This window comes from Phacochoerus africanus, chromosome 8, assembly GCF_016906955.1.
Source record: "Phacochoerus africanus isolate WHEZ1 chromosome 8, ROS_Pafr_v1, whole genome shotgun sequence".
Taxonomy (NCBI): Eukaryota; Metazoa; Chordata; class Mammalia; order Artiodactyla; family Suidae; genus Phacochoerus; species Phacochoerus africanus.
This window is the reverse complement of record NC_062551.1, coordinates 129317331-129344619: the sequence shown is the minus strand read 5'-3', so window position 1 is coordinate 129344619 and position 27289 is coordinate 129317331. Positions and strand designations below refer to the sequence as shown.

The 27289-nt window shown below is 37.0% G+C and overlaps 1 protein-coding gene across 4 annotated transcripts in view; it reads right to left on the bottom strand.

Moving 5' to 3' along the window:
• The window catches only part of TTLL7 (tubulin tyrosine ligase like 7), a 156144-nt gene extending 132202 nt beyond the window's left edge, over positions 1–23942 (bottom strand). For 3 of the 4 annotated variants that reach the window (XM_047794247.1, XM_047794249.1, XM_047794246.1), the window contains exon 1: positions 23710–23942. The gene's annotated coding sequence lies outside the window, so the exon portion shown is untranslated. The remainder of the gene's footprint in view (positions 1–23709) is intronic. The other variant, XM_047794250.1, reaches the window with a different exon arrangement.
• Positions 23943–27289: the final 3347 nt, after the last annotated feature.

Below are 27289 nucleotides of genomic sequence, written 5' to 3'. Positions count from 1 at the left end.
AATGAATAAACAATGAGGTCCTGCTGTATAGCACAGGGAACTATGTTCAATCACTTGTGATGGAACATGATGAAAGGTAATATGAGAGAGTGTGTATAGATGTATGACTCGGTCACTTTGCTGTACAGCAGAAACTGTTGTATAATAAAAAAGTTTTCTGGAGTTCCCATTGTGGCTCAGCAGAAACTAATCTGACCAGCATCCATGAGGATGCAGGTCCGACCCCTGGCCTTGCTCAGTGGATTAAGGATCTGGCGTTGCCGTGAGCTGTGGTGTAGGTCACAGATGTGGCTCAGATCCTGCATTGCTGTGGCTGTGGTGTAGGCTGGCAGCTGTAGCTCCAATCCAACCCCTAGCCTGGGAACCTCCATAAACCGCAGATGCGGCCCTAAAAAGACAAACAGGGAGTTCCCGTCGTGGCGCAGTGGTTAACGAATCTGACTAGGAACCATGAGGTTGCGGGTTCGGTCCCTGCCCTTGCTCAGTGGGTTAAAGATCCGGCGTTGCCGTGAGCTGTGGTGTAGGTTGCAGACGCGGCTCGGATCCCGCGTTGCTATGGCTCTGGCGTAGGCCGGTGGCTACAGCTCCGATTCAACCCCTAGCCTGGGAACCTCCATATGCCGTGGGAGCGGCCCAAGAAATAGCAACAACAAAAAAAAAAAAAAAAAAAAGACAAATAAAAAAATTTTAAAGGTGGTAAATATATATTATACAATATTGATATGGAAAGGTTTTTCAAAAGGATGTGATTAACTTTTCTTAAAGAAAAGGAAGGAAGTTAGAAAGAAGAAATAAGAGGAAGGAAGGAGAATGAAGAGGGTGGAAAGGACAAGTTGAGAGTTAAATTTTTCTTCCTAGCAAAATCAAGCCATTTTTTTCAGTTACATTGGAGTGTATGATTTCATTAGCCTCTACAAAATATGCTTAGTCATTAATCCTAAATAAATCATGCGGCCTCTGACAACAGCTCTCCTGTGTGACACAGTGTGAATTTCGGTTGTCAATCACAAGAGACTCTTCTGGTTTCACAATGTCAAAGGTAATAATTTGAGAATGATGACAGCAGAGTGGGAGCACATGGCAGATAATCATACTGACAACACATCAGTCTTCATAAGATTCAACTCAATGGTTTAGATACTTCTCACAAATTCTAGAATCCAATCCAAGTGGATTATTCCTAACTTGGGTTTTATCACATTGGAATACTCTGGAAATAAATAATCCTTCATTCAAATCCTACAATGAGAAAATGTTCCTCCTTTCTCTGTTAATACTTCACCTCAAAACTATTCTACTACTGTCAAGTGAATTTAATCTTGTGCCTACAAAGACTAACAAAGTAAAGAGTCAAGCTCTTCTTTAGGCTTAAAATTCTCCAATTTTCTTAATATCCTCAATAGGAAAGCTTTTTAAAATAAATCATCTGAAAAACCTCAAAAAGCTAATTTTCCTTCCTGGAAACTGACACTTCAATTTTAAGTACCTAGTTTCAACTTTGAATATACATGCCTTTTGGTATATCAAGCATCTCATTTTCAGGTGCACTGACAAGCAAAGAAATATCAAATTTATTCTCAGTCACAAAACACAGTTCTTTTTTCTTTTTCTTTTTTAGGGCCGCACCCACAGCATATGGAGTCTCCCAGGCAAGGGGTCAAATTGGAGCTACCGCTGCCAGCGTACAACACAGCCACAGCAACACAGGATCTGAGCCATGTCTGCGATCTACAACACAGCTTACAGCAAACCAGAACCTTAACCCACTGAGCAAGGCCAGGGATCGAACTTGCAACCTCATGGTTACTAGTCGGATTCGTTTCCACTGAACCACAACAGGAACTCCAAAACTTAAATTCTTTAACCTCTTTTGGAAATATTTGATTCTACGGTAATATACTTTTGCATTATGTGCAAAAAGTCTGTAAGTCACTGGCAATAAACAATGACTAACATATATTAAATGCTTACTAAGTACCAGGTATTATTCTAAGAACTTCACATCTATTAACTCATTTAAATTTAAGAGTAAGAGTATCCTGCAAATACTTTAATAATACTTGAATGCCTTGAAAGAAAATGCACAAAGCAAAAGGTAAGATAAACATATGTTCCATCTAAGCAAAGCTGATGTAGCAATTTACAAATCCATTTTATGGACACAGGAGAAATGTTTGTTATTTGAACATGATCCAAGTATAAGGAACACAAACATCAATGAAAAAGGAATGCTTTCTCAGTTGCCACTATGGAAGCTGTTACTAAAAACTAAGAAGTAAACTAAAGAGTATAAAAACTAGTAAATTCTCATTTAAATGCAAAAAAAAAAAACTAAGAAATTACATATTTGAAAAAATTATTCAGATGTTCTATTTGAAGCAGTTTGTTATAGAAAAAATCATATTGAAAAATACTTCTAATAAATAAGCTTCCTAACACCAAAATCAAAATAAACAGCAATAGCAAATAGCATACCAGCAAACTACTAAACATATCTACTTAATAAAATGGAAAACATAGACCTTGTCAATAAGCCCACAAAAAATGTTCCTTTCATCATGACATTTAAGACTAACAGATTTTGATATCGTTTGTAGGTTAATATTCATTTCTTTGTATACCTAGAAAATATACACCAGATACAATCCACTACATTCTATCAATAACTTCTGCTAAAATTAGAATTATACATATGTGAGATATTTATCTAAGTCAAAACGATCTTTTATACCTGCACTGCTGTATAGCACAGAGAACTCTACCCAGTATTCTGTGATAATCTATGTGGGAAAAGAATCTGAAAGAGAATGGGTATGTGTGTATACGTAAGACTGAATCACTTTGTTGCACAGCAGAAATTATCACAACCTTGTAAATCAACTATACTTCAATAAAACCTTAAAAAAATAGTATGATACTGGCAAAAGAATAGACATATAAACCATGGAACAAAAAATAACCCAGTAATTAACCTATGTAAACCAGCTGATCTTTGACAAGGGTTCTAAGCATAAACAACAGGGAAAGAATAGTCTCCTCAACAACTGGTGTTAAGCAAACTAAATACCTACATGCAACAGGATGAAACTGGACACAAAAAATCAACTCAAAACGGATTAAAAACTTAAATGTAAGACCTGAAACTGTAAAAACCCCTAGAAGAAAATAGGGGAAATGCTTCTTGAGAGTGGTCTTGGCAATGATTTCTTGGATATGACACCGTAAGTATAGGCAACAAAAGCAAAGATAGGCAAGTGGAACCACATCAAATTAAAAAGCCTCTGCACAGCAAATGAAGCTATCAAAAGAGTGCAAAGATAACCTATGGAACAGGAGAAAATATTTGCAAACCATGTATCTGATAAGGGGATAATATCTAGACTACGTAAGAAACTCCTTCAATGCAGCAAAAAAAATAAATCAAATTAAAAAATGGGCAAAGAACTTGAATAGATATTTTTCCATAGAAGACATGCAAATAATCAAGAAGTATATGACAAGATGTTCATTATCACTAAATACCACAGGAATGCAAATCAAAATCACAATGAGATATCACCTCACACTAATAGAATGGCTATTATTTTAAAAAAAAAAAAAGATAATAAATGTTGGTGAAGATGAGGTGTAACTGGGAATGTAAAATGAAGCAGCCGCTGTGATAAACTGTATGAAATTTCCTCAAAAAATTAAAACTAGAACTACCAGAGTTCCTGTCATGGCGCAGTGGAAACGAATCTGACTAGGAGCCATGAGGTTGCAGGTTCAATCCCTGGCCTTGCTCGGTGGGTTAAGGATCTGGCATTGCAATGAGCTGTGGTGTAGGTCGAAGACGTAGCTAGGATCTGGCATTGCTGTGGCTTGGTGTAGGCCAGCAGCAACAGCTCTGATAAGACCCCTAGCCTGGGAACCTCCATATGCCGTAGGTGCAGCCCTAAAAAGCAAAATTAAAAAAAAAATAGACCTACCATATGATCCATCAATTTCACTCCTCAGTAATTATACAAAATAACTGAAATCATGATTTCAAAGAGATATTTATACACCCGTGTTCATTTCATTATTGTTCACAATAGCCTAGATATGGAAATAACATAAATGTCCATCAGTAGATGAACATAAAGAAAATGTGATGTATTCATACAACGGAATATTATTCAACTTTATAAAGAAGGAAATCCTGCCATATATGACAATATGGATGAACACTGAGGCTTTTACATTAAGTGAAATAAGCCAGTTACATAAGGATAAATATTGCATGATACACTTTTATGAGGTATCTAAAATAGTCAAACAAGGAGAAACAGAAAGAAGAACAGCAGTTGCCAGAAACTGGAGGGAGGGGAATATGAAGAGCTGCTATTCAAGGAATATAAAGTTTCAAAAAAGAAAAAAAAAGAACTGATACCCAGGTCCCAGTCCCAAACATTCCAATTTAATTAGTCTGAGATACAGGCTGGGCACAGAAATTTGTTAAAGCTCCCCCATGTGATTTATACATACAGAAAGGTTTGAAAACTACTGTCTAAATAGATGTGTTGTTTCCTTTGGTCCTCATAAATAGTTTCATTAATTCCATTTTACAGATGAGAAAACAGATTCAGAGAGATTCAGTAACTTGTCAAAAACTTGGTCAGGTCTGTTCAATTCTCAAAACCTTTGCACTACACCATATTATCTTCTGAACTGCAAAAAGCCATCATCCTCTTAAAATCTTTATACTTTGTGAGAAAAAGCCAAATAGTTCCTTCATAAATTTGCATATTGAGTAGGAAAGGGGCCTCTCTATGAATTCTGAGCTCTAATATAGGTCTCTGTTTTTGTTTTGTTCTTTGCATGGCTTTGATTTTATTTTTTTATTTTTTGAAGATTTTTATTTTTTCCATTATAGTTGATTTACAGTGTTCTATTTCTACTATATTAGCAAAGTGACCCAGTCATACATATGACTGGGTATATATATATATATATAGTTTATATGACTGGGTATATATATATATATATATATATATATATATATATATATAGTTTTGTTTTAAATACAGACCATAACCTATGGAGAGTCATGATATCAATTTAATGAGATTCAATAAGTATTTTTAAATGAAAGAATAGAATAGATGAAAATATAAGTGCCAGACCGCATTGAATGTAAGAGGAAAAGTATTAACTGCATGTAAGTACTGAGTCTTGAAACTTTCATTTCCAGAGGAGTGGGAGGAAAGTGTGGATGTGTTTGGGTCTATGCATACTATGGCAAGAAATAAATTGTTATCTCTTACCATGAGTTGCAACCAAATATGTTTGAAAAATATTCTAGCTAGAGATAAAGGCATGATGTAAAAAAGACAATCCTGAAAATGATAGTCACTTTCTAATTTGGATGCACCTGTTTTTCTCTCATCTTGACATGAGATGCCACCCCAGCACTCAAGCACAGTTTAGTTGTCCCTTCCTTTCCTTCTATCTCTTAGGCAGAACTGCCTGTCCTTCAGTGCATGACCACTGCTACAAAATCCACCACATTGTATCATATTTTTAAAGTATTTGATTTAAAGTTCTTTATTGGAAAGGGCAATACCTCCAATTCTGAGCAATGTGAACAAAACACAGAGCCTGATACGTAGTGAAGCTTATTGTTTTTTTTTTTTTTTCTAATGAGGTTACAGCAACTCTCCCTTATTTTACCCATAAAATTCAGGTGATACAAAATATAAATCAAGAATGAATCACATCTTCCATCTTTATGAAAATCACAAATTACAGTTACTTTAATATCTGGATTATCCACACCTAGTCTAGATGATACCCTTCTCTGCTGAGGATTACATCAAAGAATGAGAAAGAAAAAAAAAAGAATGTATATAAATGGGTATGACTGAGTCATTTTGCTATATGGCGTAAATGGGCACAACACTGTAAATCAACTACGCTTTAATTAGGAAAAAAAGCACTAAGAGAAACTTTGAAAGTATCCGTTGTATTAATTAGCTTACGTTGTTTATACCAGACTATTATCTTATCTATTTAATATTAAATTGACTTTTCCAATTCCTATTTTCATACTTAACTCTTAAACAGATCTACTGAACACATCACAAAAATTACACTAAGTAAGTCATGGTTTGTTTCCATTTTATGAATGGCAATGAAGAAAAAATTTTTTTTACCAAAATAGGAATCAAAAGGAAACAAATATAATTTATGCTCTCTTGATCTTAACTTCTTAACTCCAAATTCTTTTTCTCATCTATGTTCCTTTAAATAATGTTATATTATCATGCCTTTCACATTTCTTAACTTTACTGAAATATTGGGACTTTTATTATTCAAAAAAGCTTTTAAAAAATATACATTACATATACAAGTATATAAACATATATATAAAAACACAAACATATGGTTTTAATAGCTTATAACCCTCACCAGTCAAAAGTCCAATATTACCATGCTGAACTGAATAATTAAGACATTTAACAGATATAATTCACTGTATCTAGTAAGTACCTATTAATATGGAAACTATAGAAATTTAAATAAAATAGAATTCACATTTATTTAGCATTAGAAGAAGGTAATTTAAAATTACAATAGGATATAAATGAGCATTAATATTGGGAGAATGCTAGAGTATACCCCAAAAAATTTATTTCAGGAATCCATGTGAAAAATTCTGCCAGTCTCTCTGCAAAGTTAACCTTCAAAATTTCAAGTTACAAACTTATGCAATCTTAAAATGTGAAAAAGAAAATCACATCTCAGTCTTCAGTTTCAATTTTTTGGCCTAAATCAAATGTTTTATGATCTACTTTATGTAGCTTCACTTAACATTTCAGGCCCAAATATGAGAATGAACAGCCAGCTGGGGCTGGAGCTAGCTGGTAAATAGCATCGCTGATATATCTCAGAAAGAAGCAGGCTGCAGCAACCACAGTTCTGAAGATGTTCAAAGAAGGTAAAGAACTGGTCATAAGCCAAATATTTCCTCTTGGAGTACAGTCAGAGGGCCTGGAAGTAGATAAAACTCAGAGCTTGCAACATTTGTATCTCAATTTAAAGGTAGTTCCTTTGGGCCAGAAAAGGGCTGGGGAAGGTACACGTAATAATTTGCAAAGCTATGCTGCAATCCCAAGATTGGACAATTAGGTGTGTCTTTAGAATACAGCAAGTCTCCTACTATGATTGTATTCCCATCAATATCTCCCTTTATGTCTGTTAATATTTGTTGTATGTATCTGGGTGCTCCTATATTTGGGGCATATATGTTGATGATAATAACATCCTCTCCTTGGATGGATCCCTTAATCATTAAGTAGTGTCCTTCTTTGTCTTTCTTTATGTCTTTTGTTTTAAAGTCTATTTTGTCTGATATGAGCGTTGCGACTCCTGCTTTTCTGTCATGTCTACTGGCGTGAAAATATATTTCCCCACCCTTTCACTTCAATCTATATGTATCTTTTGTCCTAAGGTGAGTTTCTTGTAGGCAGCATATTGAAGGTTTTTGCCTTTTTATCCACTCAGCCACTCTGTGTCTTTTGATTGGGGCATTCAGTCCATTGACATTTAAGGTGATAATTGATAGATGATTATTTATTGCCATTTTGAACCTCGTGTTCCAACTGATTCTATGGTTCTCCACAGAACAAAAGATGGGGAAAAAAAATGTAAGTGTAATGTATATATGTAAGGATAACTTGATCCCCTTGCTGTACAGTGGGAAAATAAAATAAAAAATAAAAAAACTAAAAAAATAAAAATATCAAAAAAATAAAAAATAAAAAAATAAAAATAAAGAAAGAAAGAATACAGCAATGTTTTCCTTCTTCACTCAACTCCATTAACAAGAGTTATGTAAATATTTCACCTATACTAAGCTAAACTTTTAACCTTGTACTTCATAACTTCCTCCAGGCAGTCTATAGCAAAACAATGAATTTCCTATTTTCCTCATTTTAGTCCATTAGAATTTATATACATCAACTATCTCACCTACCAAATACATACCTAAACATTTTCAAGTTAAAATAATAATCCTTCACCTATTATGGAATCTGAGACAACCGCTTAAGTAGACCATTAGGATGAAAATGATGAGACACCAGTCAGAGAGACTGAATTACAAATGTGCCCAGGGGACTGAACGCACCAGAGAAGCTTTTCTTTCTCAACTTCCCAGTCTATTTACGGCTTCTCACAGACAAGTATCCACAAATTAGAGGAGATGGCCTTAGTTAGGGACCCTAAACCAGACCCATATTCAAAACCCAAATGAGACAGATAAATTATAGCAAAGAAAGAGCAAAAGAAAGAGTGAAAGAGCAGAAAAGCGAAAGAGCAGAAGAGAGAGAGAGAGAGAGAGAGAGAGAAGAAAGAAAGAAAGAAGAAAGAAAGAAAGAAAGAAAGAAAGAAAGAAAGAAAGAAAGAAAGAAAGAAGCAAGGAAGAAAGTAAGGAAAATAGATGCCCTAAATCTAATATTTAAATATTTAATATTTTTATGACTGATTTTTATAACTCATTTTTTAAGGATCAGTTCAAATCAAAATTAAATCAAGTTATATAGAAGACTTTTCCAATAAAGCAAGAGCTGTTTTGGCATGTGAAAAAGCAAAAGCAAATGAGAATTATAGTTTATTATACTATAACATATAATGTGATATATTAATAATCAGTTATAATTAATGCTAGATTATGTTTTTATATTACAAATGAATGAGCATCTATAACAACACTGTAAATCAACTATACTTAAATAAAATTTTTAAAAATGAAAAAAACATGAGCACTTATTTAAACCTCAAAACTCTAATCCGTCAGTGATAAAAATGGGAATTTCTAATATGACAGACATTTGGCTATGCTATAATCAAATTAGTTGCTTATCATTTGAAAACTGTTATTGAGGCTAAGATATAAATTTTACTCTAATTCATTCATTAGTTCAACATATGTTAAAAGTACCTAATTGACAGCAAACCTAAGATCATGAACTTCCCACTGATTTAGTTTGGGCAAGAAGGATCCAGGCCCTTCCTTCTCTTGTGAGCCCTGAGCAGCACAGAGGAGTAACACTCTGGCTTCTCAGCCTGCAGCACCACAGTAAATCTGAATTAGTCTTCCATAGGTAACCCAGAAGGCTTTTAATAATGTGTACAATGTATACAGATAATACAGATAATATGTGGACAATGTATAATGTGGACAATGTATACAGATCGCAGGAGTCAACTCAAATTCTCAAGAGATTACTAATGAAAGAAAATTTGACTCTAACAATCAAAAGATTTTTAAAAAACCAAACACCTATTACGTTGATTTGATAGTTGACTTTAAAAGACTACTACTAAGGAAGTGAACCAACCATCTGAAATACTCATGTGATTACTACAAACTAATTTCACTCCTCTTTTCAAAAAAATCTGAACAACTACTTCAACGTTTCCTAAGTGAGAATTTACCAAATCCCAACAATTCTGTTTTCATTTTCATTCGATAAAGACTTAACTGATGGTTTAAAAAAATACTCTAGAAAAAATATTTTGGTCTGAAGGGAAAAATTACACTTCTTTGCAAGAGAGGTGGAAGTGGTAATTCCACTATTTTATCTGTATGTAAGACTATTCTAGGCAAAATGGGCCTCTGGGGCCACATTCCATATCATAAATTTGGAATTTCCAACACCCGCTTTCTCCTGTGTGTTGGCACAAATACAAAATTGATTTTGGAGGAAGTTTAAAACCTGTCTAGGTTTATTCCTTTAGCCCAGTTAGCTCAGAGGAGCCATGGCCTTCTAATTATTTGGAAAAGTCCTCCTACTACTGAGTCCAGCTGACTCTCAAATGGATTGTGCCTCAAAAATCTCAGCTAAGAAAAATAATATATAAGAAGGAATTACTGAAAGATAGGCAGAACTTTTATTCTTTGAGACACTGTAACATCCATTCCTGGTTAAGCCAGGTCATCAGAGAGCTATCTATATACCTGGACACACTCTACATTGCTGGTCACCCCAACAGAAGAATAATAGTTACCATTTATTAAGCACATACTACAATCTTGACCTATATCACAATGTTCTCAAGGCAGATATTACTCTCATGTTAGAGAATAAAATAATCAGATCTTTAAAGGATACTTTGCCCAAGACACAGAGCCACATCATGAGCTCATCTGAAGAACACTGTAAAAAAAATTGACCAGAAAATCCCACTGAAGTAAGTATGTGGAGGACAATCTGCATTATGTTATACTGAATCCATGTTAAAAGAAACTATAGCACAAATTTTACTCTGGATTCTATATAGGAAAATTTTTTCCTCTTAGGCAATTGGTTTGTATTTCTCATGAATGAGCTTTTCAATTAATCATTAAACTTCCTCTATGTCCCTCTTTGCTGAGAAATTAGAAAACTTAAATTAAATGTGTGTCCAGCTCTAATAAACATGCAGGATTCTATAACATAGATTTTGTGAGCTAATGTGTCACCTGGCTCATTTCATCTTATTTTTTTTCTTTTTTTTTTCCTGTCTTTTTGGGGCCACACCCATGGCATATGGAGGGTCCCAAGCTAAGGGCTGAATCAGAGCTGTAGCTGCTAGCCTACACCACAGCCACAGCAATGCAGGATTGGAGCCACATCTGTGACCTCCACCATAGCTCATGGCAACATCAGATCCTTAACCCACTGGGCGAGGCCAGGGATTGAACCTGCATCCTCATGGATACTAGTTGGGTTCGTTAACCACTGAGCCATGATAGGAACTCCTTATTTCTTTTTCTCATTGATATTCTCAGATTTTTTTTCATTTCATCCTGCATATTCATACTATTACAAATTAGGTATCTTCAAATGCTATTTACCAAAATTTTGTAAAAATTCTACAAAGTGTACACTTTACTATATACAAATTATATGGCCATAAACTACTGGGGAAAAGTACAAAAGAAAAGCCATTTATAATAATCAAAATCAAATGACAGTAATTTAAACATTTTTTACTCTCTTTTATTCCATTTCTGATAAAACATTCTAAATTACTTCATCCTTGCATAAGTTAGCACTGAATTAATACTTTTATTTATTATAATTTATAATTCCTTAACAAAGTAGGTATAGAAGGAACATACCTTAACATAATAATAGCCATTTATGACAAACCCACAACCAATATAATACTCAATGGAGAAAAGCTGAAAGCATTCCCACCAAAATCTGGAACAAGACAAGGATGCCCACTCTCACCACTTTTTTTCAATGTACTGTTGGAAGTCCTAGCCACAGCAATCAGAAAAACAAAAGAAATAAAAGGTATCCAAATTGGAAGAGAAGAGGTAAAACTGTCACTGTAGGCAGATGACATGATACTACACATAGAAAACCCTAAGGAACCCACACCAAAACTACTCGAACTGATCAATGAATTCAGCAAAGTAGCAGGATATAAGATTAACATTTGGAAATCAGTTGCATTTCTATATACTAACAATGAAATATTAGAAAAGGAATATAAAAGTACAATACCTTTTAAAATTGCACCTCAAAAAATTAAATACCTGGGAATAAACCTGACCAAGGAGGTGAAAGACATATATGCTGAGAACTATAAAACATTAATCAAGGAAATTAAAGTGGATTCAAACAAATGGAAAGATATTCCATGCTCCTGGGTTGGAAAAAATAATATTGTAAAAATGGCCATATTACCCAAAGCAATCTACAGATTCAGTGTGATCCCTATCAAATTATCCATGACATTTTTCACAGAACTAGAACAAACAATCCAAAAATTTATATGGAACCATAAAAAGCCCAGAATTGCCAAAGCAATCCTGAGGAACAAAACCCAAGCAGGAGGCATAACTCTCCCAGACTTTCAGGCACTATTACAAGGCCGCAATGTCAAGACAGTGTCATACTGGTACCAAGACAGACATACAGACCAATGGAACAGAATAAAGAACCCAGAAATAAATCCAGACACCTACAGTCAATTAATCTTTGACAAAAAAGGCAAGAACATACAATGGGAAAAAGACAGTGTTTTCAGCAAATGGTGCTGGGAAAAATGAACAGCTACATGTAAATCAATGAAACTGGAACCTCACACCATACACAAAAATAAACTCAAAATGACTTAAACATAAGACACCATCAAATTTGTGGAAGAGAACATAGGCAAAACATTCTCTGACATCAACTGTACAAATGTTTTCTTAGGTCACTCTCCCAAGGCAACAGAAATAAAAGCAAAAATAAACCAATGGGACCTAATCAAACTGACAAGTTTTTGCAGCAAAGGAAATCATAAAAAAAAAAAAAACAAAACCCAAAAAGACAACCTACAGAATGGGAGAAAATAATTTCAAACAATGCAACAGACAAGGGTTTAATCTCTAAAATATATAAACAACTTGTAACTCAAAATATAGTTATATGTCTACATATGGTATTTGTTAAAGTTAGGATGGAGATAATTTTAAGGGATTTCATTTTGTGAAGATAACACTGTAGAGCTCTATTGGTCTATTTATCACACTTTTTTCTAGGACATTAGAGTATTTATCAATGAATCAATGTGGAAGAAAGCATATTTTGCGAAATGAAAATATTAATGGAGAAAGAGGAAAACATGCACATGAAACAACCTGGATAAACCAATGCCAGATGTGAGATGCACATGCCCATGCCTCTGACCTCACTTTTCTCCTTGCCTTGGTTTTCTTAATTCTCAAACTTTTCTTTCTGGCTCAACTATACTTTAATTAAAAAAAAAAATCTTGGAGTTCCCGTCGTGGCGGAGTGGTTAACGAATCCAACTAGGAACCATGAGGTTGCAGGTTCCATCCATGGCCTTGCTCAGTGGGTTTAGGATCTGGCGTTGCCGTGAGCTGTGGTGAAGGTTGCAGACGCGGCTGGGATCCTGCGTTGCTGTTGCTATGGCTCTGGCGTAGGCTGGTGGCTACAGCTCCGATTTGACTCCTAGCCTGGGAACCTCCATATGCCCTGAAAGCAGCCCAAGAAATGGCAAAAAGACAAAAAATAAATAAGTAAATATAAACTCAAACTTTTTGGTGTTGGAACTCTTTACATCCTTTCAATTTTGTGTTTTGTTTTTGCGGATCATACCTATTAATATCTGCCTTATTAGAAACTAAAACTTAGAAATGTTTAAAATACTAATTTTAAAATAACAATAATAAACCCATTACATGCTAATAAAAACATTGTATAAAAATAACTATAATTTTTTAAAAGGAATGAGTGACATTGTTTTGTACTTTTTCAAATTCCTCCAATATCTTGCTTTAAGAAAACAGATTCTAATATCTGCTTCTGCATTCATTTTGATAAATTTCTTTGCTTGAAATATATGAAAAAATTGGCATAACAGATATGTAGTTGAAAAAAGGAGTATTTTTTAATAGCCTTCTCAAGTTATTATAGATATTTGAACTTGATACAATACCCAAACTCAATAAGTGGTAGTTTCTCAAACCACATGAGGCCACTAATATTCTAACAACCAAAACCAAATAAAGAAAGCACAACAAAAAGGAAATTACAAACCTCTCCTGAAATTAAAAGCAAAAATATTTACACAATGTTAGCAAACTGAATACAACGAGTGTGTTTATATAAGAGTGTGTGTTTGTATTTGCGTATATATACATGTCATGTATGCATGATCAAACAGGATTTATTCCACATATTCAAGGCTTGTCAATATTCAAAAATAATCAACGCAGTCTACCATATCAACAGGCTAAGGGAAAATCATATGTCCATAACAACTGATGCAGAAAAAGCATCTGATATAATCTGATATCCTTTCATGATTAAAAAAAAAAAGTTCAGTACACTAGGAACAGAGGATAAACCTCTTCAACCTAATAAAAATCATCCACACACACACACACACACACACACACGCAAAAAAAAAACCCTACGGGTAACAACACACTTAATAGTATAATTTTCCTCTAATATTGAGAAGAATGCAAGGATGTCCACTCTCACCATTCTAGAAATTCCAGTCACTGCAATAAGAAAAATAAATTAAAAGAATACAGACTGAAAAGAAAAGTGTTTCAGTTTGCAAATGACATAATTTTCTATATTTAAAAAGAAAATAACAAAGGATCTATAGTTCTAGATCCAAAATATGAGTTCAGTAAGGTTTCCGGATTCAAGACCAACACAAAAATCAACTGTATTTCTAGATATTGACAGCAATGAAACGGAAATAACAATTTTTTTTTGTCTTTTTGCTATTTCTTGGGCCGCTCCCGCGGCATATGGAGGTTCCCAGGCTAGGGGTCCAATTGGAGCTGTAGCCACTGGCCCAGGCCAGAGCCCCAGCAACGCGGGATCCGAGCTGCGTCTGCGACCTACACCGCAGCTCACACGGCAGCGCAGGATCATTAACCCACTGAGCAAGGGCAGGGACCAAACCCGCAACCTCATGGTTCCTAGTCGGATTCGTTAACCACTGCGCCACGACGGGAACTCCGGAAACAACAATTTTAATGCAGTATCATTTATAGTTGCTCCAAAGAAAATGAAATACTCAGGATGTCATAATTTTAATTACACAATTATGTTAGAGTTATTCTATGACACTCTGATAAAAGAAATCAGACCTAAATAACTGTAGACACAAACCCTGTTCACAGAATGGAAGAATCAATATAATAAAAAAAACTCCCTAAATTGATGTACAGGTTTAACACAATTCTTATTAACACATTAGTTAAATTATAGCAACAAAATTCTACATTGTATAGATTTAAAAATGGATCTTCCAAAAAGAAAAAGTTAATCAAATTAAGTTTAATTTATTAAATAATTACACCAGGTATTATAATTGCATAATATCAAAAACAGTCTTTTAGATGTCAAAGAATAAAGAGGAAAAGAATTAACAAATAGCAACTTGAGATAATTCTATCAATACATTTTTAAACTGCTAAAAGTAATCAATGCTACATAGGCAACAAAAGGAAAACTAGACAAATGGGACTACATTACACAAAATTTTTGTGTACATCAAAGAATACAATCAATAGGGTGAAAAGGCAAGGAAGGGAGTAGGAGAAAATCATTTACCTGATAAGAGGTTAATATCCAGAATACATAAAGAACCCCAACAACTTAACATTAAAAAAATCAAATAGCCAGATTTTAAAATGAGCAAAGGACTTAAATAGACATTTCTCCAAAGATTATATACAGTCAACAGGTACATGAAAAGATGCTCGACATCACTAATCATCAGGGAAATACAAACAAAACCACAATGAGATAGTACCTCACATCCATTAAGATGGCTACTATAAATAAATACACAAACAAATAAGTGTTGGTAAGGGAGTGGAAAAATTGCAACCGTTGCACACTCTTGATGGGATGATACAGTGATGCAATCACTATGGAAAATAGTATGGGGATTCCCCCCAAAAAATAAAAATAGAACTACTATAGAAACCAGTAATCCCATTTCTGGGTATATATCCAAAAGAATTGAAAGCAGAGTCTTGGAAAAATATTTGCACACCTAGGTTCACAATGGCACTGTTCTCAACAGCAAAGATGTGGAACCCAAATGTACATCAACAAAGAATGAATTACAAAGAAACATGGGTGCAACTAGAGAGTATCATACTAAGTGAAGTAAGTCAGAAAGAGAAAGTCAGATACATATTGTATCATTTATATGATCTAAAATACAGCACAAATTAACCTATCTACAAAACAGAAAAAAAAACTCACAGTCACAGAGAACAGACTTGCGATTGCAAAGGGAGAGTGAGGAGGAAGTGGGATGGTCTGGGAGTTTAGTGTTAGTAGATGCAAACTACCACATTTAGAATGGATAAGCAATGAGGTCCTACTGTATATAGCACAGGGAACTATATCCAATCTCCTAGGATAGACCATGATGGAAGATAATATATGAAAAAAGAATGTATATATATATATGTATGACTGGGTCACTTTGCTGTAGAGCAGAAATTGGCACAACACTGTAAATCAACTATACTTAAATTTTTTCCAACAAATGAATGGATAAACAAAATGTGGTATATGTACAATGCAATATTATTTGATTTTAAAAAGGAAGGACATCCTGTCATATACGACAACATGGATAAAATTTTAAGACATTATGTTAAGTGAAATAAGCCAGTCACAAAAAAACAAATACTGCATGATTCAATTTATAGTGAGATATATAAACTAGTAAAATTCATAGAAACAGAAAGTAGAACAGTGGTTAGTTACCAGAGGCTTAGGAGAGGAGGAAGGGGGAGTTGCTGTTTAATGGGTATAAAATTTCAGATTTTCAAGATGAGACAATTCTGGAGATCTATTTCTCAACAAATGTGAATATATTTAACACTACTGAACTATACACTTACAATGGTTAATATGGTAAATTTTATATGATGTGTTTTTATCACAATAAAAAATTATATAAAAAGTGCAAAATATTTATTGGAAGCTAAAGTAGCATTTGTGTAATGCCCACAAAATGTCAGAAATCATCCATGCATAAACCATAGTATTTTTATCTTACTCTAGACTTTTTTCTTCCAGAAAACATGATAATCACTTCCATATTACCATAACATATATAATTTTATCAAGAAGAGAAAATTTTGGCGGTTACCATAGGTAATTTTACTTGGAGATCTAAATATCTATATTCATAGATATTGCTAAGTGTAGCTGTTTAATTTTGTTCCCAGTAGAAGATAAACTTTAGGACCTTCACTCATCCTATTGTTATTATTCTGATTCCTTATGAATTCAAAAACAAAATTCACAGATACACTTTCAAGCACATTTTGGAAGCAAATATGCCATACTATAGCTAATGAAAAACACTTACCTTTTAACTACTTAGTCAAGGATGAAAATAGCATTCGACAGATATTATATATCCAAGATACATTTTTAAAAGCTTAAATGCCTCCTATTCAGAAATGACAACCTCCTAACACATGTAGCAGCAAACTTTTCTTTCTGCCAGAAATGCTCATTTGGCACTGATTTTTGACAAGTGAAAAAGCTTTTCCACATACATATAGTTCACTTGATTTTAAGACGCACTGATCCCTCCTTTTAAAACTTTCCTTAATATTAAGATTCTGTTTTCCTTTAATTTTTGCAGCAAGTTCTAGAAATAACTTGTTTCAATTTTCCAAAAATAGTGGATTTGAAATATGTCTCTGTTAACTAAGGATAAAGCTAATATGGACTGAAAGTAGACATCAAAGATGAGGAAAAAAATATTCAATGGATTTGACAGCTATAGACCAATTTCTAATCCTACCTTGATTTTGCACGCAGTTTGCCTGATTTTTTCTCTCTCTGTAGCTTGAATTTTCACATCTTTAAAATGAAGGAAATAATATCTACATATCTTTAGGATTTTAGATTGAGATATGCTAAGTAATTAAATACTATCATCTTGGATGATCAAACCTACAGCTAAATGAAAATGTCTCCATCTGGTTTGATGTGAAGTAATCTGATTGTAGAAAGTGTTCATTTTCGATCTTTCCTCTCCATAGAGTAACTGGCCCGTATTTGTTGGCTAACCACAGACCGACTGATTCTAAATATAAACTGAGATGTGTGCTAAAATTATTGTCCTGCTTTTTCAGCAATCACTATGAATGTCACACATGGTTAAAGATTTTATTTATTAAGTACCTTGAAAAAATATATTTTAAACAATAGCAATGAAAAAATGACACATGAAAATTTTCCCATTAAATGCAATGATTTCAATTAAATCCACAGTTGCTAACTTTTTCTACCAATACTCCGCATGTGTACCATTCATATCACAAAGCCAGTAAAACCTCATAATAGAACCACATCAATTAGATTTGCCACAAATTTTAAGCAGGCTCTCTTCTCTTACAAGAGGTAGATATACTACCTTAAATGAAAGGTATACCTAAGCGGTCCTAAAATTCTGATCCAGCAAAGAACATTGAAATAATCTTGAAGCTGCTACCCAGATTATTGCTAATCCATCTGCCAAATCTACAAAAGCTTAACTCACTTTAAAAAGTCACTTTCACTTCAAATAAGCTCATGGAGGAGGGAAGATAATTTTTAAGAGAGATGGGAAGGTTCAAAATAATCTTTTCTCAAACATAATGTTCCATTTCACATGGCTAAGCAGAAGAACAAAAAGAAAACAGAAGTTTGAAAGCTCGGATGCCACAGTACAATTTAGAAAAACCCAAGCAATGTGGATGGTTCAGCATGCCCAGTGGACCAAGAATATCATCACTTTCAAAAGGAAGGTGTTCTCAGTCAGCCCCAGAGGAAACCCAGTGGCCACCTGACCACCTAACTCTAAACCTTCAAGGAAGTCAAAGGAACACAGGCCAACTAGTTGCTTGCAAGTAAAAACTGAAAGAAAAAAGAGGGAAATGTATCGCATTAGCAGATAGATGTCAAATGGGAACTAAGGAAAATAGGGTAGTGGAGAATAGATAGGCAATTCTATTTTTTTCAATTTTTTATTATAGTTGATTTACAATGCTGTCAATTTCTGCTGTACAGCAAAGTGTATATATATACATATATACACACACATATACACATATATATGTATATATACATTCTTTTTTTCACATTATCCTTTATTATGTTCCATCACAAGTAATCAGATAGGGTTCCTTGGGCTCTACAGTAGAATTTCATTGCTTATCTGTAAGGGCAATAGTTTGCATCTACTAACCCCAAACTCCCAGTCCCTCCCACTCTCTCCCCTATTTAAATATACGTTTTCAGCTTCAACTTAACCCTGGGGAAACAGTGACTAGGCCCAGATGAACTTTGACAAATAATGCCTGGTAGGAATGGAAATAAACTTACCACCTTCTAAGAGCTAAAGCAAACTATTTTAAATAACAGATCCCAATTAAGCACAGAAAAATTCTGCCCAAAATACTCTGCCTACCTCAATGTCTAATTTCCACCAGAAACCATCCCATCAGGACCTGAAAAGGTGGGGCCTATTTTGGGGTTAGTAAAGTGACCTCCATTTTCCTGCCTCCTTTTAGATCTTCCCAAACTGATGGCACATTCCAACTATCTGGCTCTCTGCTCCCCACCTGCGCCCTCGAGGCACATTCCTATCCCTACCTCCCCTTCTACTGGTCCTCTGAGACGCTTAATGGCTTCCCTGGCTCAATGGCTTCCTGGTCTCAAGTTCCAAGGAGAGGGCGGGGGACCCAGAGGAAACCCAGGGGAGCACCTAGGGAAGCAAGTCAGAGGCCTGGCCAAGGTACCCATCCAAAGAGTTGGTGACACGTGTCCCTACAAATGGTGAGACGCTGAGGCAGAGTCTCTCTCCTCCAGGAGGGGAATTTCCTCTGGTCCTCTGGTCCAAGGGTACTGGGAATGAGAGGAGGGGAGCATCTGAATTTGGGGAGGGAATGTTGGGACTGTCAGGCACCTCCTAGTGGCTGCTGTTCTCAAAGGCCGTCTTGGGCAATGTTGATGGGGGAGGAGGCAGGAGTCCTTCAACGTCCACCACACACTCTTGTACCTTGTGACCAGGGCTTCTACTAAGAATGAAAGCAGGTCTAGAATCCCTGCCCTCACCTATGTGCCTTCTCCAAATTAGCAGGCCAGAGTGAGTTCACAGATGTTGCACTGCCAGAATACTGAAGCTGGAGACCTGGGAGCCTGATACAGGATAGCGGAAGAAGCTGAAGTTCGAAAGACAGAGATACTGCGTGGAGGATGGAGGTGAATTCCTGAGGAAAGGGCAGGAAACCCAATTACCTGCCTTTCTCCCAGTACCCATGAGTTAACTAATCTTTCTAATCAAAAGACAAGTTTGCCTGAAATAGTATCTGAGGAGCCACAGACAGGAATGAGTGTTATTAATTACTAATATGCAAATGTCCTTACTTAATATGTAAATACCCTATTCTTAATATGCAAATGCTCCAAAAAGAACATACAGAATCCAGGAGAGTTTTAAAACTTGCATAAAATTTAGTCAAACTAAGCATTCCAAAAAAAAAAAAATGTGAGTTCCCATTGTGGTTCAGTGTGTTAAGAACACGACATCGTGCCCATGAGGATGCAGGTTTGATCCCTGGCCTTGCTCAGTGGGTTAAGAACTTGGTGTTGCCCAAAGCTGCAGTGCAGGTTGCAGAAGCAGCTTGGATCCCATGTTGCTGTTGCTGTGGCTGTGGTGTAGGACAGCAGTTGCAGCTCCAATTTGACCCCTAGCCTGGGAACTTCCATACGAAGCAAGTGCAAACGAAAAAAAAAAAAACTGCGTAGCGATGGATGTTAACTAGACATAACTGTGGTGATCACTTTGCAATACATACAAATACTGAATCATTATGTTGTATACCCAAAACTAATATAATGTTTTATGTCAATTATATCTCAATTTAAAAAAAATCAAACTAAGAACTTGCATCTTTTAACCCAGAAATTTTATTTCTGAGACTCTATCCTAAGGACCTAATTTCTAAAATACGGAAAAGAGCTTATGAACAAAGATGTCCATCATAGAATTATTTATTATCATCAAAAGCACAGAGAAAATGAGGAATAATTAGGAATATATGGTACATCTACCTCATGAAAATTATGTAGGCATTTTAAATGTTTACTGTCCAATTGTAATTAAGTGAAAATTAAAGTTATAAAATTTAAAGTAAAAAAATACATAGCACGATTAAAACTATGCACAGGAAAAAATAGAGTAGAAGGAAACACATCAATATATTAGTAGTGGTTGTCTTTAGTTGGTAATATTACAGAGAATTTTTTCTTTTTATATTTTTAGTTTTCAAACTGTAATACTATAATGGAAAGGGGGAAACTTTTTAAAAGGCAAACTTCCCTGTAAGAGGAAAAATCTTACTTGCATAGAAAACTTTCTGGGTTTAGTACCCAGAAATCTTACTTGCATAGAAAACTTTCTGGGATATAAGTACCCAGGGAAAAAAAAAAAAAAATTCTGGAAGAGCACTTGGAGCAAGGAATTTAGAGAATGTGAACAAGACCAGCCAAAGAGAAAGTTGGCTTGCTTAGTGACCTACACCAGTTCCCTGTGATTACCCAATAAGGACCAGGTTTCCTTGCCTAATATGCAAGCTTCTTATTAATTTGTCACCATGTATCCAAAAAGAATAGTAGCAATTTTCAGCTGAACCTCTTCATCTGGCTTTCTCTTCACCTATCGAAACCCTTCCTATTGCTCAGAGAGTGATTTATTCCCTTCCATCCATAAAGACTTTCCTGATTCTCTTATGACCCTAGCAGTTACTATTTCTCCTTCTTCTTAAGGTTCTATACAGCATTTAAGTCTGTACTACCTTTTTCTGGTATTAAGCCAGTTCTAACTATTTGGTTAATTACTTATATGTAAGTAAATATCTCCCCCGCTAGACTTTTCTTGAAATCAAGAAATTGGATGTCTGTAGATAGCAGTCATTTGATAAATACACAGAGATAGAGAGAGGAGGGAGAAAATATAGTTCTAAAGCCAGGTTGGCATTATATTCATTACATCATACAGTTATGTTATCTAAATAATGTGTGTTGCATCTGTTTTAAAATATTCCTGCTGACCCTCCATTACTAGGACAAGCATTTTCCTTTACTTTAATAGCAGTGGATTATATTTTTGCTTATTCATTTATACTATTTCTGCTGTCCTCGCAAGATGCTTCACTGAGGATATGTTCTATAGCCATATAAAGAACAAAAAGAAATGACTTCCCAGAAATCAAACTTAAAGACTCATCTCAAGACCCTACTTATCTTACTAGTCTTGTCTGAACAACAAATGTAAATCTATGCCTCAATTTCATGACTTTATCAATATCCTCATTAACTTAAAAAAAGAATACTCCAGTGCAAATGGTTCAATACTTTAGGAATGATGTACTAAGATGACTATGTCTCTATATGCCATCATACACTATTCCAGTACTTGGAGATAATGAGCATTCATACTATAGCAACATGCCTCCTGAGACATCAACAAGAATTGCACGTCTTAAGAGAAATACATAAATCATAAATGAAAGCAAATCAAATGGCCCAGCAAAAATAATAGCAGCCATTATTTTTGTAAAAAGAGCATACAAGGTCAATACAATTGTTGACTCTGAAGGGCAGGGCAAAAACAAATCAATAGTTTCCCACTCTACAGAACTATACTTTGCTGACTCTGAAGGACAGGGCAAAAACAAATCAATATGGTTTCCCACTATACAGAACTATACTTTGCTTCAACACACATATTTTAAGAGCCAGTGCTTGTCCACATTCTACCACCTGCTGAACCTCCTCTGTATTTCATTTCCTTCATCTGCAAAATGGAGTTATTATCTGTTATGCCAAATCACAGAGTTGTAATGAATCACAGAATACTATCAGCCTGGGTTTATCTGTCAGCCTAACATGGGATGACACACCCTACAAAAGCAGTTCAGTCACACACACCCCATGAACTAAGCAACTGTTCTTGCTGCAAATGTTTCTTTAAAGTTAAAATTTTCCATATTTCCTTTATTTTCCTAAAAGAGTTCTCGAACACTTGAGCACCTACCATGTATCACTGCCAAAAATGTGCTGAACATCTCCTGTTATGATCTAGCTCTCCTATGCAGTGTTGTCCAGATATTATTTTTTGGCATATGCTTTCTAAGAAAATAGGGTAGGTTTTTTTTTTTTTCACCTAATTCAAAGAATGCTCCTACATTTTTACTAAAAGAACAATAATTCCACACACAGGAAGTTTACAGGTTGTTGGTGTTGTTTGAGATTACTTCGATGAAAATTAATTTATGTTTAATTTGCAATGGAACATATATATTTGGGCACACTTGGACACAGAACTCCTTTAATACAGTGGAAGGTCCATGGGCTTTGGGGTTAAGGAGACATATCCAAATTCTGGTTGTGACCTTGAGCCAATAATTGAACTTGGAGCTCTTCACTTTCCACATTGGGTTCTGAGTCGTTATCATGATTTAATAAACAATAGCTAGAAAAGCGAAGTGTCTAGGCTCTGAAAGTGTTATTTCCTATCTCCCTTACAGCTTTTCCTACTATACCAAGACCAATCAAACCCACACTGAATACAGGACAACTTGGATACAGCATCTTCCTCACACGTTAACAGAGGAATGCAATGCAATATAAAATTGAATGGATGATGACACGAATTAGGCATCCAAGAAGTAACGAAACTGACAGGTACAGAAAAGGGCCCTACACTTCACTCGCATGTGCGAAAAAGACACTAATCTGACACACTGAAAATTGCATGGCACAGTCACGGGAGGTTTGTACCGTGGGAAAGGACGGAATCGAAGAACTCGCCAGCAGGGAGCCTCCAGGCACAGGCCACACCCGACCCCACCCGCCAGGGTCTTTCCTCTGGAACCTAGAAGCTGAGGTGAGAGCCCCGCAACTGACCTCGGCCCCCACCACCACCCTTCTCCTTCTGCCCGAATCTCTCAGGGCACGAATGGTGCTGAATCATTAGCACCAACAACAGCAGCTCCCCGTTCTGCTGCTCCCGCGGCGGCCAGTGTTCCCAGAGCAGTGACCAACCGTCCGGGCGGGTGCCCAGACCTCGGAGGCGTAGGGACAAGAAAGGGGGGATCGGGGAGGAGTGGGGCAGCAAGGTACTCACCGGGCTGCAGAGAGCCCAGCCCAGCCCGGGTCCTCGCCTCCTGGCTGCGGGGGGTCCCTCCGCCGCTCCCTCGCACCTCGGCTTCCCGCGGCAACCGCCCCGGGGCCGGCCCCCTGCTCTGGGAGGTCCGGTGCTGCCCTCCGCCCGCCCACCGCCCGCGGCAGCCACAGCTTGGGGCGCCGGCGCTCGACCCAGAGCAGCTGGAGCAGCTGGCGCTGCCCAAGGGGGTGGCGGCTACTGACGGGCCAGACCATTCGCGGGCGGCGACCGGGGGTGCGCGACGTGCGCCGCGGAGCAGGAGCGAGGGCGCTGGGCAGGCGGCGGTTGGGAGGATCCTAGGACCAGGAAGGCTCCTCCGCGCCCCTCCCGCTCCCGTAGAGCTGCGGGCGGGAGGAACCAACCGAGCGCGGCCGCTTTTCCCTGCGGGTGACAGGAGACAGCGCTTTAGCTTTTCCGGGCCCCCCTCCCCGTGGGCTTTGGTCCCGCTCAGGGCTCCTTTAGAACCAGGCAAACAGAGGACCTAGCAACGCCGGCGCCTGGGCGGTGTCCGCTCCTGAGCAGATGCGAAGGGGCGCTGGCAGGAGCCCTGCCTCCGTGCCTCCTCCTGATCCAGCCCCGGGTCCCAGTACTGCTGCAGAGCTCACCACGGACGTCTAACCACTGCAGCGCTCGAAGGGACTCTTCACATCTTTTACACAAGCATCTCTGTGGAGCAAAGAATAAGAGGGCATTTATCCAAGGCCAACTTGAAAGTTGGAAAATAAAATCAAGTGGGGCCCCATCCTGTAGGTGCTTTGTTGATACAGGCAAGTGAGGGATAGTTTGGAGTTAGAGTCACTGCTCCATAAAGGCTGAACCAGAGTAGTTGGAAAATCTAGATTTAGGAAACTGTTTTAACATGTAGATCTATGAAAGATATTTTTTAAAAAATTCAAAACGATTTCAGGTTCATTGTTCATCATTTACCAGATTAGTGTTTCGGGAATGGGGGGGGAATCATCCTTATGTGAAATGCACTTTATAAACTTGGAAAGAGACGCCCCTGCACGTGACATCCCCTTAGACTTCAGCGAAAACACTTTCATGCTCCCTGACCCATCACAACCAGGCTTAAACAGGTTCATTTCAGACCGTGGTGAAGACGGAGACAAGTGTATTGTTCTCCCTATACAAAGGGGAAAAAGAGAGAACAGACTTGGCGACTACCTATGAAATATGATTTAAGGGAGCTCCAAAAAAAGCCCACCAAATGCTTCCCAAACAATATGAATTTCCACAGTTAAAAACCATTTTCTCTAGATTAAATTTTTGTTCTCTTTCCAGTAAATTAACATACTTTTTTTAAACATAAGTTGAGCACCTGCTTGCTGTACACCAAACACTGTACTGAAGGTATTTCCAGTTTTATTCCTTCATTTATTCTTCTAAAAATTCAAAAAGAATGTATATTTTGGTATAACTGGCTCACTTTGCTGTACATCGAAAATTGACAGAACATTGTAAATCAACTATAATAAAAAATTTTAATAAATAAACTTCTAAGAGATTGAAAAAAGAATACCTATGAAATTGATAATATTGTTGCTGTTTTTCAAAAAGAGAAGATGGGCTTAGAGAGTTTGCTGTATTTGGCTTCGCATTTCATAGACTTGAGTGGCAGAGCAGACAGCAACCTGGAGTTGCTGACTTTCCTTAACCTTTCCTTAGGAATGCCTCTGGGAAACACAGGCTAAGTCTTATCCCATCCATGACTGGCACTTGAATGTGAGTTTGTTTACCTTTCCTTTGTGAAAACCAGGTCTCATAGTGGAGAAAGAAACATTTAAGTGTCAAAGGTGGACATCACTCTGAAGTTAGCAATAAGAATCAGAAGGAAGAGGCTGGACTTCATCCAGAACTCTTAGTCCTCAAACGTCAGTTCAAAAAGGTACTGTTAGGGTCATGTGAAGGTGAGGAGGAATTCTTCATTACCTTTTCGTTAATCATTTTCACATGATTACTTATACTGTATTGCACTTTACACTACACCTAAACAATTATTACTCTATTACACTTTACATTCTTATTCTTCCAGTCCCAGGAAGAAGTGTTTTTAAGTGGGCCTAATTACATGGGTCCTCAAACAGCTTAGCAGAATTCAACAAACAGGGCATTAACAACTTTCATATCACCTTAAGGAAGCTTTCTGAGAAATAAAGAATAAAATAAAATCAGCAACCTATGTTATGCCATTATTATTATGTTAACTTTGGATGTTCGTACGTCAGTAGCAGCACAACAGAAATCCCCAGAGCTCCAGGTTGCTGTGGAACTGGGTCACTAGATCCTCGGTGAAGCCAGGCAGCTGTGACTCAGGGCCAGGATGGCCTCGGCCTCTCAAAAATGTGTGGTTCCCCCCCACCCTCCGCCATCCGCAGCTGCTTCACTTTCAAAGGAAACAGCAAAGGAAGAGAATAGGAGTAGACAAAGTGCCTTTGGAATTAGGATTCACTGTTGTGTTGACAGGGATGTAAGAGAGGAGGTTAAGATCTTTGGTGGTCCACCTAGGACCAAACTGGCTCTCAGAACCTCATCAGTTATAAACCTGATGGACTTGGCCACATCTCCAGCCATCTGTTCATAATGACTTTCTTGAAGGATACGTTTCTGAATAAAGAAGGAAGAGGAAATTTTGTGCCAGAGGCCTTGAGACACTGTCAAAAAAGAAAGGAGGGAGTGACATATCTGCACTCCCTGGTCTCCCACAGAGTTTTCAGGGGTTTTCAGCCTCTTGAGGGTAGAAGCTAAGGTCAGAAACTGAGGAATCATTTTCGCAAATGACTGGGGGAGTTCCCATCATGGCTCTGTGGTAAGGAACCATGAGGACATGGGTTTGATCCCCGGCCTTGCTCAGTGGGTTAAGGATACGGCGTTGCCATGAGCTGTGGTGTAGTCTCAGATGCAGCTCAGATCCCACATTGCTGTGGCTGTGGTGTAGACTCACAGCTGCAGCTCTGATTTGACTCCTAGCCTGGGAACCTCCATATGCCGCAGGTGTGGCCCTTAAAAGTAAAAAAGGAAATAACTGGAATTCGGGATTTAAGAAGTATTACTTTGGGCTCTGGCAACAAAGTATAGCACAGAGCTGGAGGGTCACTCCCTAATCCAATCTTCCACAGACCTCTGTGCATCTTGTCACCAGTAAAGAAGGGCTCTGCCCAAAGAGAGCTTATTCTCATAAAGGACACTGATGCCTAGAGAAGGAGCACAGAGCAGTTGAACATGAGTGGAATTGTTCCTGAGCATCTGGGAGACACAAATGAAGATTTCCTGTCCTGAGTGGTAGAGCCTGGGCAGGGAGAGATGACTGTTAAATTTAAGATGATGGATAAAACTGACTTAGGCAGTGATGTAATGTAAATTCATTTGCATTCACAAATCAGCATCACCTGGGGACATTCAAATGCTATTACATTTAATATGGTATTAATAAGAAGAGCACTAGAGAGAAAGAAAATGCTTAATGCCTTTGGTAAAACTACAGTATGAGCCATACCATGTTGAACCTTGATGCAAAAATATTAAGTATTGGACTTCCCAC